The sequence below is a fragment of the Bos javanicus genome, chromosome 29 (assembly GCF_032452875.1).
Source record: "Bos javanicus breed banteng chromosome 29, ARS-OSU_banteng_1.0, whole genome shotgun sequence".
Taxonomy (NCBI): Eukaryota; Metazoa; Chordata; class Mammalia; order Artiodactyla; family Bovidae; genus Bos; species Bos javanicus.
The window spans coordinates 43,735,415-43,754,782 of NC_083896.1; the positions used below are offsets into that span (position 1 = coordinate 43,735,415).

General features: G+C 44.3%; 1 protein-coding gene across 3 annotated transcripts in view; it reads left to right on the plus strand.

Moving 5' to 3' along the window:
* SPDYC (speedy/RINGO cell cycle regulator family member C) overlaps window positions 1-19,368 on the plus strand; it is a 50,099-nt gene that overhangs the window by 1,671 nt on the left and 29,060 nt on the right. For all 3 annotated transcript variants that reach the window (XM_061406919.1, XM_061406918.1, XM_061406923.1), the window contains exon 2: window positions 9,613-9,703. The gene's annotated coding sequence lies outside the window, so the exon portion shown is untranslated. The remainder of the gene's footprint in view (window positions 1-9,612; window positions 9,704-19,368) is intronic.

Below are 19,368 nucleotides of genomic sequence, written 5' to 3' on the forward strand. Positions count from 1 at the left end.
CGCCGCGAAAGGGAGGTGTACCTGGGACTGAGTAGAAGATAGACCTTTCATTCCGGTTCACCTTGCGATGGGAGTGTTCTTTGCAAAGGGAGTGACTTCACCGTAGCGTGCCTTCACCCCTCCCCAAGCCTACTGCGTTGCTGTTCTTAGATCGTTCTGTCGGGCCGCCGTAGCCACAGCTCGCCAGATCTTGGCTGTCATCACCCAACCTCGTCTGCTCATTGACAGAATAGAGTTAATGCGCCCACCGTGCGTTGCGTATTCCGCCGTCATCGCGTTTAATCATCAACCACTAAAGTTGATAAGCTAGTGGTGCTAGTCTCGTTTTGTACCGTGTGCTCAGTTGCTTCAGATGTGTCCGACTCTTTGCGACCTATGGGCTGTAGCCCGCCAGGCTCCTCTATCCAGGGGATTCTCCAGGCAAGAATACTGGAGTGGGTTGCCACGCCCTTTTCCAGGGGATCTTCCCGACCCAGGGTTCTAACCGCGTCTCCTATGTCTCCTGCATTCCATTTTATGTGTTCTTATTTTATACATTCTCATTTTATATGTTGAAAATTGAGGTATAGAGATTTAGCAAGTCCTGGGATGGACACCGGGTCTGTCAAACTCAATTCCCGTACTGTTAGCCTCAGTCACCTTTATCACCACTTGTTAACCTGAGTTTGCCTGACCAGTTTAACTTGTAGCCTGTCACTGAGCTGGCTCCCCTATAAGACCATCTATGACTTTCTAATGACTGTATCCAATGGGCAGCTTTCAGTTCTGTCGTGACTCAACCTCGCTCTCCTTCTTTCCTTCTACACCGATTAGCATGAGGGATCTTTGATCCTCCAGGGATGGGATCCGTGCACCCTGCAGTAGAAGTGTCCAGTCTTAATCACTGGACCGCCAGGGACATCCCCATTTCTCTGATTCTTATAAGTCTTCTCCTTGAGCTTCTGTGACCCCACATGCCTCTGTGTTCCCCCCAGTTATGTATCTGCCCTCTTCCTCTTTCTTTCATTTAAATGTTGTCCACAAAGTCCTTTCCTTCTCCAAGGAATGTCTTTCTCCTCAGTTACCAACACAGTAAACATTGCTTAACTCCTTGAGTTGGATGGGGTCCCCTTCTGTGTGTTCCCATGATGTCTTGTGCTTCCGGTATAATGGCATTCAGCACCCTGGGCTGACATTGGCAATGAACTTGACTCTCATTTTTAGAGGCGCTGAGCTTAAGGGTGGAGGCCTGAGTCTTTTTGTCCCACACTAAACAGAAGTAGATTTCCAAGCAAACAGTATCACGACTGATGAGACTTCCCTGGTTGAACTGCTGAGAGAAATAGGCAAATCCATAATAATGGTCAAAGGGTTTAATAATCGTTTCTCATTCATTGACAGAACAATAAGTAGGCAGAAAATCAGCAAGGACATAGTAGACTTGAGCAATAATATCAATAACTTGTCCTGATTAACATTTACAAAACACTTTATATGTTCTGTTAAAGCATACATGTTTTTCTTAAATGAAAACAGAACATTTACCTAGACTGATAGCGTGTGTATGCTAAGTTGCTCGTTTGTGTTAGTCTTTGTCCCTATGGACTGTAGCCTGCCAGGCTCCTCTGTCCATGGGATTTTCCAGGCAAGGATACTGGAGTGGGGTGCCACTTTCTGCTCTAGGGAGATGGATTTATTGTGGGATAGTAGACAAGACTCAATACCTTTAAAAGAATTCAAGTCATATAAAGTATTTCTATGACCACAATAGAATTAAATTTCAATCAAGAGAAATCCTTGGAAAATGGGCTCAATAAAGGACAGAAATGGTATGGACCTAACAGAAGCAGAAGATATTAAGAAGAGGTGGCAAGAATACACAGAAGACCTGTACAAAAAAGAGCTTCATGACCCAGATAATAACTATGGTGTGATCACTCACCTAGAGCCAGACACCCTGGAATGTGAAGTCAAGTGGGCCTTAGAAAGCATCACTACAAACAAAGCTAGTGGAGGTGATGGAATTCCAGTTGAGCTCTTTCAAATCCTGAAAGATGATGCTGTGAAAGTGTTGCACTCTATATGCCAACAAATTTGGAAAACTCAGCAGTGGCCACAGGACTGGAAAAGGTCAGTTTTCATTCCAATCCCAAAGATAGGCAATGCCAAAGAATGCTCAAACTACCGCACACTTGCACTCATCTCACACGCTAGTAAAGTAATGCTCAAAATTCTCCAAGCCAGGCCTCAGCTGTACATGAACCGTGAACTTCCAGATGTTCACGCTGGTTTTAGAAAAGTCAGAGAAACCAGAGATCAAATTGCCAACATCCGCTGGATCATGGAAAAAGCAAGAGAGTTCCAGAAAAACATCTATTTCTGCCTTATTGACTATGCCAAAGCCTTTGACTGTGTGGATCACAATAAATTGTGGAAAATTCTGAAAGAGATGGGAATACCAGACTACCTGACCTGCCTCTTGAGAAACCTATATGCAGGTCAGGAAACAACAGTTAGAACTGGACATAGAACAACAGACTGGTTCCAAATAGGAAAAGGAATACATCAAGGCTGTATATTGTCACCCTGCTTATTTAACTTCTATGCAGAGTACATCATGAGAAACACTGGGCTGGAAGAAGCACAAGCTGGAATCAAGATTGCCGGGAGAAATATCAATAACCTCAGATATGCAGATGACACCACCCTTATGGCAGAAAGTGAAGAGGAACTAAAAAGCCTCTTGATGAAAGTGAAAGAGGAAAGTGAAAAAGTTGGTTTAAAGCTCAACATTCAGAAAACGAAGATCATGGCATCTGGTCCCATCACTTCATGGCAAATAGATGGGGAAACAGTGGAAACAGTGTCAGACTTTATATTTTTGGCTCCAAAATCACTGCAGATGGTGATTACAGCCATGAAATTAAAAGATGCTTACTCCTTGGAAGAAAAGTTATGACCACCCTAGATAACATATTGAAAAGCAGAGATATTATTTTGCCAACAAAGGTCCATCTAGTCAAGGCCATGGTTTTTCCAGTGGTCATGTATGGATGTGAGAGTTGGACCATAAAGAAAGCTGAGCGCTGAAGAATTGATGCTTTTGAACTGTGGTGTTGGAGAAGACTCTTGAGAGTCCCTTGGACTGCAAAGAGATCCAACCAGTCCATCCTAAAGGAGATCAGTCCTGGGTGTTCATTGGAAGGACTGATGCTGAAGCTGAAACTCCAATATTTTGGCCACCTGATGCAAAGAGTTGACTCATTGGAAAAGACCCTGATGCTGGGAGGGATTAGGGGCAGGAGGAGAAGGGGACGACAGAGGATGAAATGGCTGGATGGCATCACTGACTCAATGGACATGAGTTTGAGTGAACTCTGGGAGTTGGTGATGGACAGGGAGGCCTGGAGTGCTGTGATTCGTGGGGTCTCAAAGAGTCGGACACGACTGAGCAACTGAACTGAACTGAACTGAAGATGAGCAAGGCAAGGATGTCTGTTTTTCCCACTTCTACTCAACATTGTGCTGGAGGTCCTGGCCAGGAGACTAAGGAAAGGGGAAAAATTACAGATTGTAAAAGAAGAAATAAAACTGTTTTTATTGTCTAAATAATACTACTAAGTGCTTCCCTGGTGGCTCAGTTGGTAAAGAATCCACCTGCAATGCAGGAGACCCAGGTTCAGTCCCTGGATCAGGAAGATCCCCTGGAGAAGGAAATGGCAATCCACCCCACTAATTTTGCTTGGGAAATCTCAGAGGAACCTGGTGTGCTATATAGTCCATGAAGGCACAGAGTTGGATATGACTGAGTGACTAAATCATTACCAAGGAATCCGCAGGAAAGCCACTAGAACTAAGTGAGTTCAGCAGGTGTAGGATGGAAGGTCAGGATCCAAGAGAAACTACATTTCTAAATATTAGTAGTAAACAATTGAAAATTAAAAACTTAAAAATACTACTTCAGCTCAGTTCAGTCTCAGTTGTGTCTGATTCTTTGCAACCCCATGGACTGCAGCATGCCAGGCTGCAGCTCATCACCATCCCTGTCCATCACCAACTCCTGGAGCCTGCTCAAACTCATGTCTATCGAATCGGTGATGCCATCCAAATATCTCATCCTCTATCGTCCCTTTCTCCTCCTGCCTTTAATCTTTCCCAGCATCAGGATCTTTTCCAATGAGTCAGTTCTTTGCATCAGGTGGCCAAAATATTGGAGTTTCAGCTTCAGCATCAGTCCTTCTAATGAATGTTCAGGACTGATTTCCTTTAGGATGGACTGGTTGGATCTCCTTGCAGTCCAAGGGACTCTCCAACACCACAGTTCAAAAGCATGAATTCTTCGGCACTCAGCTTTCTTTATGGTCCAACTCTCACATCCACACATGACTACTGGAAAAACCATAGCTCTGACTAGACGGACCTTTGTCAGCAAAGTAATGTCTCTGCTTTTTAATACACTGTCTTGGTTGGTCATAACTTTTCTTCCAAGGAGTAAGCGTCTTTTAATTCCATGGCTGCAGTCTCCATCTGCAGTGATTTTGGAGCCCAAGAAAATAAAGTCTGTCACTGTTTCCATTGTTTCCCCATTGATTTGCCATGAAGTAATGGGACCAGATGCCATGATCTTAGTCTTCTGAATGTTGAGTTTTAAGCCAGCTTTTCCACTCTCCTCTTTCACCTTCATCAAGAGGCTCTTTAGTTCCTCTTCACTTTCTGCCATTAGGGTGGTGACATCAAATGATAGGGAGGGAGCACAGCCCCACCCATCAACAGAAAATTGGATTAAAGATTTACTGAGCATGGTCCCCCGATCAGAACAAGACCCAGTTCCCCCACAGTCAGTCTCTCCCATCAGGAACTTCCATAAGCCTCTTATCCTTATCCATCAGAGGACAGACAGAAAACCACAATCACAGAAAACTAATCAAACCGATCACATGGACCACAGCCTTGTCTAACTCAGTGAAACTATGAGCCATGCCGTGTAGGGCCACTCAAGATGGATGGGTCATGGTGGAGAGTTCTGACAAAAATGTGGTCCACTGGAGAAGGGAATGGCAAACCACTTCAGTATTCTTGCCTTGAGAACCCCATGAACAGTGTGAAAAGGCAAAAAGATATGACACTGAAAGATGAACTTCCCAGATCAGGAGGTGTAAAAATATGCAAGACTTGTACACTGAAAAGTGCAAAATATTGCCAAGAGAAATTAAATATCTAAATAAATGGAGAGATATACCATATCTGTGAAGCAGAACACTCAATACTTCTATGATGTCAATAAAAGGGAGAAGATTAATAAAGTACAAAGCTGGCTCTTTGAATAAGCTAATAGGCAAAACTCTGGCAAGGCTGATTAAGAACATAAAGTGAAGGTAAAAATAAACAATATAATGAATAAACACAGCAAAGATTTAAAAATAATAAGAATATAGTAGGTGTAATTTTATGGCAATACATTTGAAAACTCAGGTGAAAGGAATAATTTCCTAGAAAAGAAAAGGTGTGTAAAATTGACCCAACACAGAATACAGAACATGAATAGACCAATAAATATTTCTAAGATGACTCAGTATTAACTGTCTCCATTTCTCCTCCAGACACAACTGATTAATCCATGTGGGAAATAACTGGATTTCTATTTCACACTGTATACAAAAATCAGTTCTAGGAAAATTGATTCACTTAAACGTTAAAAAGCAAAAATTTTAAACTTTCAGAAGAAAATATGGGGAAATATGAGGTAGTCAAGGATTTCTTCAAAAAGAGCCAAAAAGCACAAACTATAAAGGAAAACTAATATGGATAAATTTGACTTCATTCAAACATAAAATTTCTATGCACTAAAGATTCCATAAATAGGGTTAACAGTTGACGTGAAGAATCATACTGAGGTGATGGAAATGTCCTGAAACTGATTTATGATGATGGTTGTACAACTTGATAAATTTACTAAAAATCTGTTGAACTGTGCACTTGAAGTGGGCAGATGACATATGTCAGATAAGCCTCAATAAAGTTATGCCATTTAAAAAAATTAAAAGATTCCATAAGTACAGGGAACAATACATGACAGATTGGGAGAAGACTAAGGATCCGTGTCCAGAATATGAAGAGCACTCTTCCAAACCAACAAGAAAACCCGAAAGAAAAATGGTTGGAGTGCCTTTCTAATTGTTAGATGAAATGCTGTATTGATTCCTGGACTGTGTAATAAAACCAGTTAATCCACAAAACTTGAAAAGGTACTCAACCTCACCAATCATTAGGGAAATGAATGTGCAAATAAAAATGAGATATAATTTTTTATTCAGAGTGTTGACAAAAAGTAAAAGTCTTAACATCCCTGTCCCTAGAGATCCAGTGTTTAAGCCTCCACATTTCCACCACTGGGGGCACAAGTTCCATCCTGGTGGGAACCAAAATCCCACATGCCGAGACGCATGGCCAAAAAGAACGTAAAGCAAAGTAACTCTGGTGGAAGAAGGTAAAGCAGAGTGGTTTGGCAATATCTGGTAGATTTAAACACACATCTGCCCTTCAACATAGCACTTTCACTCACATGGGAGAAAGTCTCCCATGTGTACAGAAAGGACACATACAGAGAACATTCACTGTGGCTCTTCATAAGTAGAGGAGACATCCAAGTAGGCATTCTTAGAAGAGAATGCATAAGTAAGTTGTAATTTAATCATGTGATGGAATTTTGTATACTGAAAATGAACAGAGGAAAAACTCAGCAGTGACCACAGGACTGGAAAAGGTCAATTTTCATTCCAATCCCAAAGAAGAGTGGTGCCAAAGAACACTCCCTTACAACTGTTCTCACTTCACATGCTAGCGAGGGGCTCAAAATCCTCAAGCTAGGCTTCAGAAGTACATGAACTGAGAACTTCCAGATGTACAAGCTGGGTTTCAAAGAGGCAGAGGAAACAGAGATCAAGTTGCCAACATTCATTGGATCAAGGAGAAAGCAAGGGAGTTCCAGAGAAACGTCTATTTCTGCTTCATTGACTAAAGCCTTTGACTGTGTTCACAACAAACTGTGGAAAAAATTTAAAGAGATGGAAGTCCCAGACCTCCTTACCTGTCTCCTGAGAAACCTGTATGTGGGTTAGGAATCAACAGTTAGAACCTTACGTGGAACAACTGTTTAAAATTGGGAAAGGAATATGACAAGGCTGTATATTGTCATCCTGCTTATTTAACTTCTGTGCAGAGTACAACATTTGAAATGCTGGGCTGGATGAATCACAAGCTGGAATCAAGATTGCTAGGAGCAATGTCAACAACTTCAGATATGCAGAAGATACCATTCTAATGGCAGAAAGCGAAGAGGAACTAAAGAGCCTCTTGATGAGGGTTAAAGAGGAGAGTGAAAAAAGCTGGCTTAAAACTCAACGATCAGAAAATTAAGATCATGGCATTCAGTCCCACCACTTCATGGCAAATAGAAGGGGAAAAAGTGGAAGCAGTGAAAGATTTTATCTTCTTGGACTCTGCTCCAAAATCACTGCAGATGGTGACCGCAGCCATGAAATGAAAAGATGCTTGCTCCTTGGAAGGAAAGCTAAGACAAACCTAGACAGCATTTTGAAAAACAGAGACATCACTTTGCAGACAAAGGTCTGTACAGTCAAAGCTATAGTTCTTCCAGTAGTCATGTCTGGATCTGAGAGCTGGTCTGTACAGAAGGCTGAGCACTGAAGAATTGATTCTTTTGAATTGTGGTGCTGGAGAAACTTTTGAGAGTCCCTTGGACTGCAAAAAGATCAAACCAGTCAATTCTAAAGGAAGTCAATCCTGAATGTCTATTGGAAGCACTGATCCTGAAGCTGAAGCTCCGAATCTTTGGCCACCTAATGGGAAGAGCTGACTCATTGGAAAAGACCCTGATGCTGGGAAAGATTGAAGGCAAAAGGAGAAGGGGTTGGCAGAGGATGAGATGGTTAGATAACATCACCAACTCAATGGGCACGAATCTGAGCAACTCTGGGAGACAGTGGAGGACAGAGGAGCCTGGTGTGCTGCAGTCCATGGGGTGACAAAGAGCTGGACATGACTTAGCAGCAGAACAACAAATTCAACATGGAGAAATCTCTAAAAAGTGTTGATCAAAATAACGAGTTACAGAAGAACACACAGAATATGACACCCTTTCTTACATTTTGTTTATGGATAGAGATTTACTTACTAGTGAAAGTATAAAGAACTGCACCAAATTTAGGACGGAAGTGGGGCAACATAAGAACATGGTCCTACAGAGATACTCAGCTGTGTTTATGGTGTTTCTTTTCCTGCGCTGGGTCGGGGGGTATGTGTGTGTGCCTACATTTCTCTCTTTTTGTAACCTGAAATATTTAAGTAACAAGAATGAGGCAAATCTGTGTATCCTGGTACAGAAAAATTTCTAAGACATTCTATGAAGTTAAAAAAGTAACCTTTAGGGCTTCTCTGGTGGCTCAGTGGTAAAGGATCTGCCTGCCAATGCAGGAACTACGACCCTATGCCACAACTACTGAGCCTGGGCACTAGATAGAGCCTGGGAGCCGCAACTCCTGAGCCCAGGGGCCACACCTGTGGGAGCCCTTGAGCCTTAGAGCCCATGCTCTGCAATAAGAGAGGCCAGCTCAGTGAGAAGCTGGCACACCTCAGCCGGAGAGTAGCCCCCGTTCGCCACAGCTAGAGAAAACCATGTGTAGCAATGAAGACCCAGCACAGCCCAAAATAAATTAAGAAATGATTGTTTTAAAACAGTAACTTTTAGAAAAACATAAACATGATCTCATTTACGTAAACACAAATAAGCTATGTGTATATATTTATATACATATGTATTATATGCATCTATTAAAGAAGGGTACATGTTAAACAATGGACATCTCTAGAGAAAAGAGAATGGGGGTGGGGTGTTGTGAGGGGAGATTACTGTGTTTTACCCTGTTTATTAGTACTTGTATAATAATTTATAAAATGATTTTGAACATTTCAATGAATCAGAAAAGTCAGATGCCAATGACCCAGGAATTCCAGTTCTAGGAACCTAGCCTCACACAGACATCATTAAAGTAGGGTTTGTAATAGAGAAAATTGAGAAACAACCCACACATCCGTCAACAGGGAGCCGTTACATTATATATCCATGCAGGGGATGCTGGGCTCCCCAGGCAACACTACTGGTAAAGAACCCACCTGTCAATGCAGGAGATGTAAGAAGCACAGGTTCTGTCCCAGGGCCAGGAAGATCCCTTGGAGGAGGGTGTGGCAACCCACTCCAGTATACTTGCCTGGAGAATCCCACGGACAGAGGAGTCTGGCGGGCTATGGTCCATAGAGTCGCAAAGAACTGGACTCGACTGAAGTGACTCAGCACACAGCCATGATAGAATGCACTGGAAGCCTGGAATCGTGCCACTGCACCATCAGGGAAGTCCTGTCCTGTCCACTTTCTTGATGGAACACTCCCAGGTACTCCCAGCCTCTCCCGATTTCCTAGAATGACCCCTCAGAACTGCACCACGTGTGAGGCTCATGCAAGGCCTTGACCAAATTGCAAAATGGTAAGGAAATAAACGATTGTTCTTGTTGCAAACCTGTAAGTTTCAGGTGTTTCGTTTTGTTTTGTTTCCACAGTCATTGACAACCCAGGTAGTCGGCAGCATGTCTGGTTTGTCTCCCTGTTCCCAGACCCAGCTCCAGGGCCCAGTACAAAAATAAGAGCTCAGTGAGTATTGAAGGAGTGAATGCACAAATGGATGGTTGGATAGATGGATAGAAGAATGGGTGATGGAGGGATAAGTGAACTGTCTTGGGCCCGGTAACCTGGGGGTGGTAGGTTGTGGCAGAATCAGGGATCCCAAGAGTAACAGCTTTGTGGAGGATGAGGCAACAGTCTTTGTTGGGATTTTTATAAATGCAGGATGCCTGCTAGGTCTAATTGGGGCAGCGTATTACAGGCAGTGCGCTCACAGCTGTTCGAGTGAGATGATAACTGCACTGGAGACGTGGAAGCCTCTGCGGTGCAGGGGTTCCAGAGCCACACCGTACCTGCCAGAACCACAGCGGCCGAAGTGATGCCTGAGAGCCACCTTTTCACTCAGCTCCAAATGTAAGTCTCGCATGATTGCAACTGTGCGAGGAGTGCCTGGAACACGTGGTTTTTACTGTTCCAGCCTCTGCAGTCCAGGAAGGCAGCTGGGAGGAGGTGGCAATAGATGCTGAGTGAGCCAGTCGGCTCCACCCACTTCCGCTTCTACTGGCTGCTCTGCTGAAGACCTTCCCAATTGGGCATTTGGATTCCTGCACAATCTATATCCAGCCTGCCTCCCCCTTTCCACATGATCCACTTTGTATTATGGCCGACTAACTTGTCCCATTCCCTGAAATATGCTTGTTCCTCAGACTAGCTGTCTCCTCTTTGGCTCCTCTTTCTGTAAGATGCTCTCTGTCTCCTATTTGCTCAGAAAACCCTTCTAACATACCCAGAAACACTTTCTAGCATCAGCTAAGAATCTGAGTGAGTCTCTCCTTTGTCTTGGCACCAGTGGCCTTGACCCAATGGGAACACAGTCTTGTACAACCCTATGTTGTAATCGCTCCAATGTCTGTGACCTCCATCAGGGCAGGGCTCAGAATAATAATAAAAAAAAAATAGTACTGTACATGTGCTGTAAATTCCAAGGATAGTTACACAGCCCATTGCATGTTGAGCTCACACTGTCTACCAGACACATGTTTAACCCTCAAAACAGTCCTGTGAGTCAGGTCCTATTCTCATGCCTATTTTATAGATGAAGAAACTGAGGCACAGAAAAGTTAAGTGATTTGCCCAAGGTTTGCACAGCTAATAAGGGAAGACAAAGTCAGGATTTAAAGCAGGCAGTGTGGGGACCTCACTGGTAGTCCAGTGGTTAAGAATCCACCTGCCAATGCAGGGGACACAGGTTTGATCCCCGGTCAGGGAACTAAGATCCCACGTGCCGAGGGGCACCTAAGCCTGTGCAGCACAACTAAGAAGCCTGTGAACCCTAGAGGCCGTGCTCTGCAAAGAGAAGTCACCGCAAGGAGAAGCCCGAGCGCTGCAACTAGAGAGCCCGGGCACGACGAGAAGGGCCCGCGCACCGCGACGAAGACCCAGCACGGCTAAAGATAAATAAATTTAAAAAGGAGAATTTCTATAAATAAGTGAAGCAGGCAGTGTGGCCCCACAGCCCCACTCTCACCCTCTGTACTTTGCAACATGTCCATCTTCTCAATCCTGTGACAACTTGTTTCACTGATGAAAAAGCAGCGGCTCAGAGATGGCAAGGAACTTACCCTAAGTCAGCCTGGAGAGTGGCTGAGGTGGGACTGTCTGACTCCCTGAAACACCACAGCCCTCCTATAAGCCACCAGGTCCCACTGTCTGGCCCCAACTCCCTCAGGTTCTGTGATGAATCCACCTCCAATCCAAGCAGGGTCAGGGGGCTGTGTCCTTCCCAACAGTCTCTGGGCAAAGCCAGGGGACAGCCACCACTGGGTTAGACCACCTGGGTGTCCTAGGAGGGCAGAGCAGGGCCGGAAGTCCAAGTCTCTGCCCGCTGCAGGCAGGCAGCCAGGTCTGAGGCCACATCAGGACTCAGCTTGGGCCACCAGGGGCTCAGTGAAAGGGACACAGAGGACAGGCCCAGGGACAGCACCTATTGTCCAAGTCTGCCACAGACAAAGAAAGGTGTGGCTTGGGCAGTCAGCTGGCACCCAGCCCATCAACACACTTATGTGGAACCTGTTCCGTGTCAGAGTAGGACTGGGTGCTGGGAACTCAGTTGTGAGCAAAAAGACACCTTCCGCCCTCATGAGCCTTCTTGCCCAGGGTAAGAAACCTAAGGCACACACCTTTCCTCCTGCTTCTCCCTTGCTCTTGTCTTCTTCCCGTTAGAACAAATGGAGTTTCCCTCCTCCCATGGGTTTTTATTCATCCAACAAGTATATACTGAGTCGTCACCATTAGCCAGCCCCTGTTCTAAGTGTAGAGAATGAATCTGTGGACAAAAGAGATAAAAATCTCTGCCCTCCTGGAGCATGCAGTCAATAAAAGATGACAAACAAGGAAACACATAGGGAAGTGAGGACTTTGAGAAATCCATAGAGGAGGGGAGAGGAGGGACTCCCTTGGTGGTTCAGTGGCTAAGACTTTGAGCTCCCAACACAGGGGCCCTGGGTTTGCTCCCTAGTCAGGGAGCTAAATCCCACAAGCAGCAACTAAGAGTTAGCGTGTGTGTGCGTGTGTGTGTGTGTGTGTGTGTGTGTTGTCGCTTCAGTCACGTCCAACTCTTTACGATCTTATGGACTATAGCTTGCCAGGCTCCTCTGTCCATGGGATTCTCCAGGCAAGAATACTGGAGTGGGTAGCCACGCTCCTTTCCAAGGGCTCTTCCCCACCCTGGGATCAAACCAGCACATCTTATGTCTCCTGCAGCAGCAGCGTGTTCATTACCACCAGCACCACCTGGGAAACCCGAGCGTTCAAATGCCGCAACTAAAGATCTCACTTTAGTTTAGATCCCAAACAAAAAAATATTTGTAAAAATTAAAAAAGGTAGAGAAGGTGGAGCAGATGAGGAGGATCCTGAGTGTTTGAAAAGTGGAGAGACGGTTCTGTCTGAGCTGGAGGTGGGTGTAGATGTGGATTCAGGTAGATACAGGAGCACGAAAAGAGAAGTGAGTGGGGAGAAGCTGGGATTAATTGTCTCAGAAAGAGGGAACAGGAACTTTGTATTGAGCTGCAGCAGGAGTACCAGGAAGCATACGTGTCCAAAGAATTTTATGGCCCTCTGGCCCTGAGTTCAAAGGGAAACAACCTTCTGGTTATCTGAGTTGATTTCTACCCCCGCACAGGTACTGAGTTGGTGAAAGTGTTCATCCAGGGATGGAACCTCCTGGGTGTGGCAGTTTGGGGACATGTCCATGCATTCATGATACCTCTCATTTCAAGAGGTGGACCCTAATTCTCCTCGCCTTGAATGTAAGCCGTACTCAGTGATTGGCTTGTAATGAATAGAATAAAATGAAGTAGAGGGTAGGAAGGGAGAAAGGAATAAGGATCGGTGGAAAGACCTCTGGCCTGAAAGTCTGTATTTTAGGAAGCAAAGAGAATCCTAGCATGCCTGGAGCTTGGGGAGAGAAGCCTAGAATGGCTGAAAAGGAGCCTGAGGAGGTGGGTGGAGCCGGATGCACAGGGCCCTGTCGACAGCCTCTACAGGACTTTAGGGTTTATCCAGGTCTGTGGGAGGACCCTGCAGGGTTTCCGCAGAGACTTCAGAGACCCAATCGCAAAAGGCACTCTGGGTTCCTGCTTGCTCTGTCTTGGATCAGTCGCTCTGGAGAAAGCCAGCCATCATGGCAAGAAGACACTCAAGCAGCCCAACAGGCAAGTCCAGGTGCTGAGGAACTGAGGCCCACAGCTGTGGGAGTGACCCCTGGGGAAGGGGAATTCTCCAGCCCCAGCCAGGCCTTCAGATGACTGCAGCTCTGGCCAGCTTCACTACAAATCCCCCGAGACTGTGAGTCAAACCCTCCCAGCTAAGTCGCTTCTGAATTCCTGACCCACAGAACAGTGAGATAAATTGCTTTTTAAAATTTTAAGCCATAGAGTCCTGGGATAATTTTTACAAAACAACAGTTAACTCGTACACCAGGTGTCATGGATAGATTAAGGAGCAGTTGAAGGGTGGGCTTCCTCTTAGCATATTCAAGAACCCAACTCCTTCTATCTGATGGCCCTGCTATTCCCAAAGGGGCCTTTGGAGTTCTCTGCAAAGCTTCTGCATTTGGCTGAAAGTCGAGGATATGGGAAGTGAGAGAGATTGTAAGAGACGGAGGTTTTCAAAGGCCATATCTGGTAATGAGTAATAAAGAGTAATGAAAAGTGGGATGAGGAAGTGACATATAAAATGGAGCCAAAAGAGGATTAGAGGGTCGGAAGGGAGAAAGGCATACAGATCAGTGGGAAGATCTCTGGCCTGAAAGTCTGTATTTTAGGAAGCAAAGAGAATCCCAGGGTGGCTGGAGCTTGGGGAGAGAGGCTGAGAATGGTCAAAAAGGAGTTCAGAGCAGGTGGGTGGGGCCTGATGTGCCAGTCTCTACAGGACTTGGGGTTTATCCAGGTCAGTAGGAAGACCCTGCAGCGTTTCAGCAAGAGATAGCTGAACAGATCTGCACAGAGCACCAGCCTGGAGGAGGGAGGGGAGCTTCAGCTGGAGCAGGAAGAGTGGTCAGGAAGCTGATGCAACTGCTCAGGGAGTGATAAAGACAGTGGTGCTGGGCTGAGCAGGGTGGACAGGCTGAAGGTATGACGGGCCAGGAGGCAGTGTTTGATTAAGTGTGTGCGGGGGAAGGACCTCAGAGGCCCCAGTCATCTTCCCTCTTTAAATATTTATTTTATTATTATTATTTTTTTCCTTTTTTGGCTGCACAGCAGTCATGTGGGATCTTAGTTCCCCAACCAGGGATCCAACCCACGCTTCCTGCAGTGGATGTGTGGAGTCTTAATCTCTGAACCACCTGCCCCAGTCTTCTTGTGGAAGGTAGAATTGTTCCTGAGGATAGGGCTTCCCAGAAACAGCAGATTTGCAGGCAGCATGTCGAGTTCACTTTGTAAGGTAATGAGATATTTGACATGTACAAAGTAATTGATGTCAAATATACATAAGCAAGGGCTTCGCCAGTGGCTCAGGGTAAAGAATCCTCCTGCATTCGATCTCAGGGTTAGGAAGATGCCCTGGAAAAGGAAATGGCAACCCACTCCAGTATTCTTGCCCGGGAAATCCCACAGACACAGGAGCCTGGCGGGCTATAGTCTGTGGGGTCCCAAAAGAGCTTAGGGACATGATTTAGGGACTAAACGACAACAATAACAAATACTTAAGCAATGGAGTGAAGTCAAAATAAATACCCAACTTGAGAATCAGACTATTAGCAACATCGCCAGTTCCCTGTTTCTCTCTCCCGTGACACCTCCCTGTCTCCCACCCCAAAATACCATATTCCCAATTATGTTATTTTTAAATATTAAGTGGTTTTAAACTCATTACCTTGATTTTATTTTTCTCATAAACCCAAGTGGTTATTTTATTGTAAATATGCTTGCAGAAATGTTCCAGTTAATCACTGAATGGATTTGCTTTTCCGTGCAGAATTGACTGCACTCCAGATAAAGCTGCCAGTATTTTGATCCCATCTCAACCACTGTTACTCTGACCACTTGTTCCCCTCTGCCTCATGGGGCCTTTGTCACTGGGCACAGCACGATGAGCCTCGGCATTCTCTGAGATGATGCACTTTTTCCCTCCTCTCATCTGTTAAAAGTGTAAATTACATTAATTTTCTTATCCCTAACCTTGCATTTTTGGAATGAATCCAACTTGGGCAGGGTGTCTTATCTTGTCTATATATTACTGCTGCTGCTGCTAAGTTGCTTCAGTCATGTCCGACTCTGTGCGACCCCATAGACACAGCCCACCAGGCTCCCCCATCCCTGGGATTCTCCAGGCAAGAACACTGGAGTGGGTTGCCATTTCCTTCTATATATTACTAGGTTCAGTTTAATAATTTGCTTCGGTTTTTCACATCTGCGTTTATGAGCCTGTATTATGAGCATGAAAGTGAAAGTGAAAGTTAGTTGCACAGTAGTGTCCGATTCTCTGCGATTCCATGGACTGTCCTGCTCCTCTATCTGTGGAATTCTCCAGGCAAGAGTACTGGAATGGGTTGCCATTTCCTTCTCCAGGGGATCTTCCCAGCCTGGGGATCGAACCCAGGTCTCCTACATTGCAGGCAGGTTCTTTACCAGCTAAACCACAAGGGAAGCCTTCATACTTGATGCCAAAATCTAAAAAGGACTGCATAAGAAAAAAAATACTGCAGGCTCATAAACACAGATGTAAAAAACCTAAGCAAATTATTAACCAAACTAGTAATATATAAACAAGATAACACACTGTCCCCAAGTTGGATTTATTCCAAAACGGCAAGGTGAGGAATAAGAAAATTAATTAATGTAATTTACCCTTTAACAGATTAGATGCTACATTTATGACATGTGAGTGGGAAAGTTCCCTCTTTTTATATACCCTGGAAGAATTTGTACAAGATAGAAGTGTTCGTTCTTTGAATGTCTAGTTAATTCTCCATTGAGGCCTTTCCTTTGTGATAAGATTAAAAAAATGTTTTTATTGATGTATAGTTGATTTACAATGTTGTGTTTGTTAGTTACCGGTGTACAGCAAAATGATTCAGTTATGCACATGTACACATTCTTTTTTCAAAATATTCTTTTCCATTGCTGTTTAGCATAGGATATTGAATAGAGTCCTCTGTGCTATGTAGTGGGACCTTGTTTATCCATTCTACATCTTTGTGACAACATTTTATCTACTGATTCAATTGAATATTATAGGATTAATCAGCATTTTTGTTGTTGTTGTTGTGTGAACTTTTCGTTGTGGCTCAAGGACTTAGTCACCCTGAGGCATACGGGATCTTAGTTTCCTGACCAGGAATGGAACCCCTGTCCCCTGCATTGAAAGGCAGACTCTCAACCACTGGACCACTAGGGAAGTCCCTAATCAGGATTAATATTTCTACTTGTTTTAGTTTTGCTGAGTTTTATTTTTGTATAGGGACTTGTCTATTTTTATATAATTTAAATATATTTAAATTATGTAAAACATAAAAGTTGGCATAAAGTTGTTTATAACATCTTTGCATTTTTATTGTCTAACATACCTCACTTTTATTCCTGTTATTGTTAATTTGTGGCTTCTCTTTTAAAAAGTACTCTGATTGCAGCTTGCCAAGGTTTGTCAGTTTCATTGGTATCATTCAGTTCATTTCAGTTGCTCAGTCTTGTCCAACTCTTTGTGACCCCATGGACTGCAGCATGCCAGGCTTCCCTGTCCATCACCAACTCCCAGAGCTTGCTCAAACTCATGTCCATCAAGACAGTGATACCATCCAACCATTTCATCCTCTGTCGTCCCATTCTCCTCCCACCTTCAATCTTTCCCAGCATCAGGGTCTTTTCCAATGAGTTGGCTCTTTGCATCAGGTAGCCGAAGTATTGCAGCTTCAGCTTCAGCATCCAACGTATTCAGCTTCAGCTTCAGTCCTTCCAATGAATATTCAGGTTAACTTCCTTTAGGATTAACTGGTTTGATCTCCTTGCTATCCAAGGGACTCTCAAGAGTCTTCTCCAGTACCACAATACCAAAGCATCAGTTCTTCGGCACTCAGCCTTCTTTATCAGATCAGATCAGATCAGTCGCTCAGTCGTGTCAGACTCTTTTCGACCCCATGAATTGCAGCACGCCCAGACATGACTTCTGGAAAAACCATAGATTTGACTATATGAAACTTTGTTGGCCAAGTAATGTCTTTGCTTTTTAATATGCTGTCTAGTTTTGTCGTAGCTTTCCTTCCAAGGATCAAGTGTCTTTTAATTTCATATTAAAAAGAAAAGAAAAGAAGGTTGAAGTTGCAAAGTCTTTTACTATCTAGGTTCAGAAATCACACAATGTCATTTCCACAATGTCCTGTTGGTACACAGGTCAGCCTTATTCCATGAATACCCGGCTCATTTGAAGGCCACTTGGGAGGCTGGCTACCACAACTGTCCTGTCTCCTCCGTCTTCTCCATTTGGAACAATTTCTCAGGTTTCTTTTTCTTCTATGAACTTGAAACTTGTGAAAAGTATTGGCCAGTTATTTTGTAGAAGATCTCTCAGTTTGGATTTATCTGACGTTTTCTAATGCTTACTTTGAGGTTATTCAGTAGGGGCAAGAATAATACAGAAGTGATGTGCTCTTCTCAGTGTATCCTACCGGGTGGTACGTGAAATTGGCTTGTTCTATTATTGGTCACATTAAATTTGATCACTTGGTTAGGATGTGTCTGCCAGGTTTCTCCAATGCAAACTGACTCATTTCCCCTTTGTAGTTAGTAAATATCTTGGGTGAGGGGAGATACTTTCAGTTCAGTTCAGTTCAGTCACTCAGTCGTGTCCGACTCCTTGCGACTCCATGAATCGCAGCACGCCAGGCCTCCCTGTCCCTCACCAACTCTCGGAGTTCACTCAGACTGACGTCCATCGAGTCAGTGATGCCATCCAGCCATCTCATCCTCTGTCGTCCCCTTCTCCTCCTGCCCCCAATCCCTCCCAGCATCAGAGTCTTTTCCAATGAGTCAACTCTTCGCATGAGGTGGCCAAAGTACTGGAGTTTCAGCTTCAGCATCATTCCCTCCAAAGAAATCCCAGGGCTGATCTCCTTCAGAATGGACTGGTTGGATCTCCTTGCAGTCCAAGGGACTCTCAAGAGTCTTCTCCAACACCACACTTCAAAAGCATCAATTCTTCGGCGCTCAGCCTTCTTCACAGTCCAACTCTCACATCCATACATGACCACAGGAAAAACCATAGCCTTGACTAGACGGACCTTTGTTGGCAAAGTAATGTCTCTGCTTTTCAATATGCTATCTAGGTTGGTCATAACTTTCCTTCCAAGGAGTAAGTGTCTTTTAATTTCATGGCTGTAGTCACCATCTGCAGTGGTTTTGGAGCCCAAAAATATAAAGTCTGACACTGTTTCCACTGTTTCCCCATCTATTTGCCATGAAGTAATGGGACCGGATGCCATGATCTTCGTTTTCTGAATGTTGAGCTTTAAGCCAACTTTTTCACTCTCCACTTTCACTTTCATTAATTCCTCTTCACTTTCTGCCATAAGGGTGGTGTCATCTGCATATCTGAGGTGATTGATATTTCTCCTGGCAATCTTGATTCCAGCTTGTGTTTCTTCCAGTCCAGCATTTCTCATGATGTACTCTGCATAGAAGTTAAATAAGCAGGGTGACAATATACAGCCTTGACGTACTCCTTTTCCTATTTGGAACCAGTCTGTTGTTCTATGTCCAGTTCTAACTGTTGCTTCCTGACCTGCATACAGATTTCTCAAGAGGCAGGTCAGGTGGTCTGGTATTCCCATCTCTTTCAGAATTTTCCACAGTTTATTGTGATCCACACGGTCAAAGGCTTTGGCATAGTCAATAAAGCAGAAATAGATGTTTTTCTGGAACTCTCTTGCCTTTTCCATGATCCAGCGGATGTTGGCAATTTATCTCTGGTTCCTCTGCCTTTTCTAAAACCAGCTTGAACATCTGGAAGTTCACAGTTAACGTATTGCTGAAGCCTGACTTGGAGAATTTTGAGCATTACTTTCCTAGCATGTGAGATGAGTGCAATTGTACGGTAGTTTGAGCACTCTTTGGCATTGCCTTTCTTTGGGATTGGAATGAAAACTGACCTTTTCCAGTCCTGTGGCCACTGCTGAGTTTTCCAAATTTGCTGGCATATA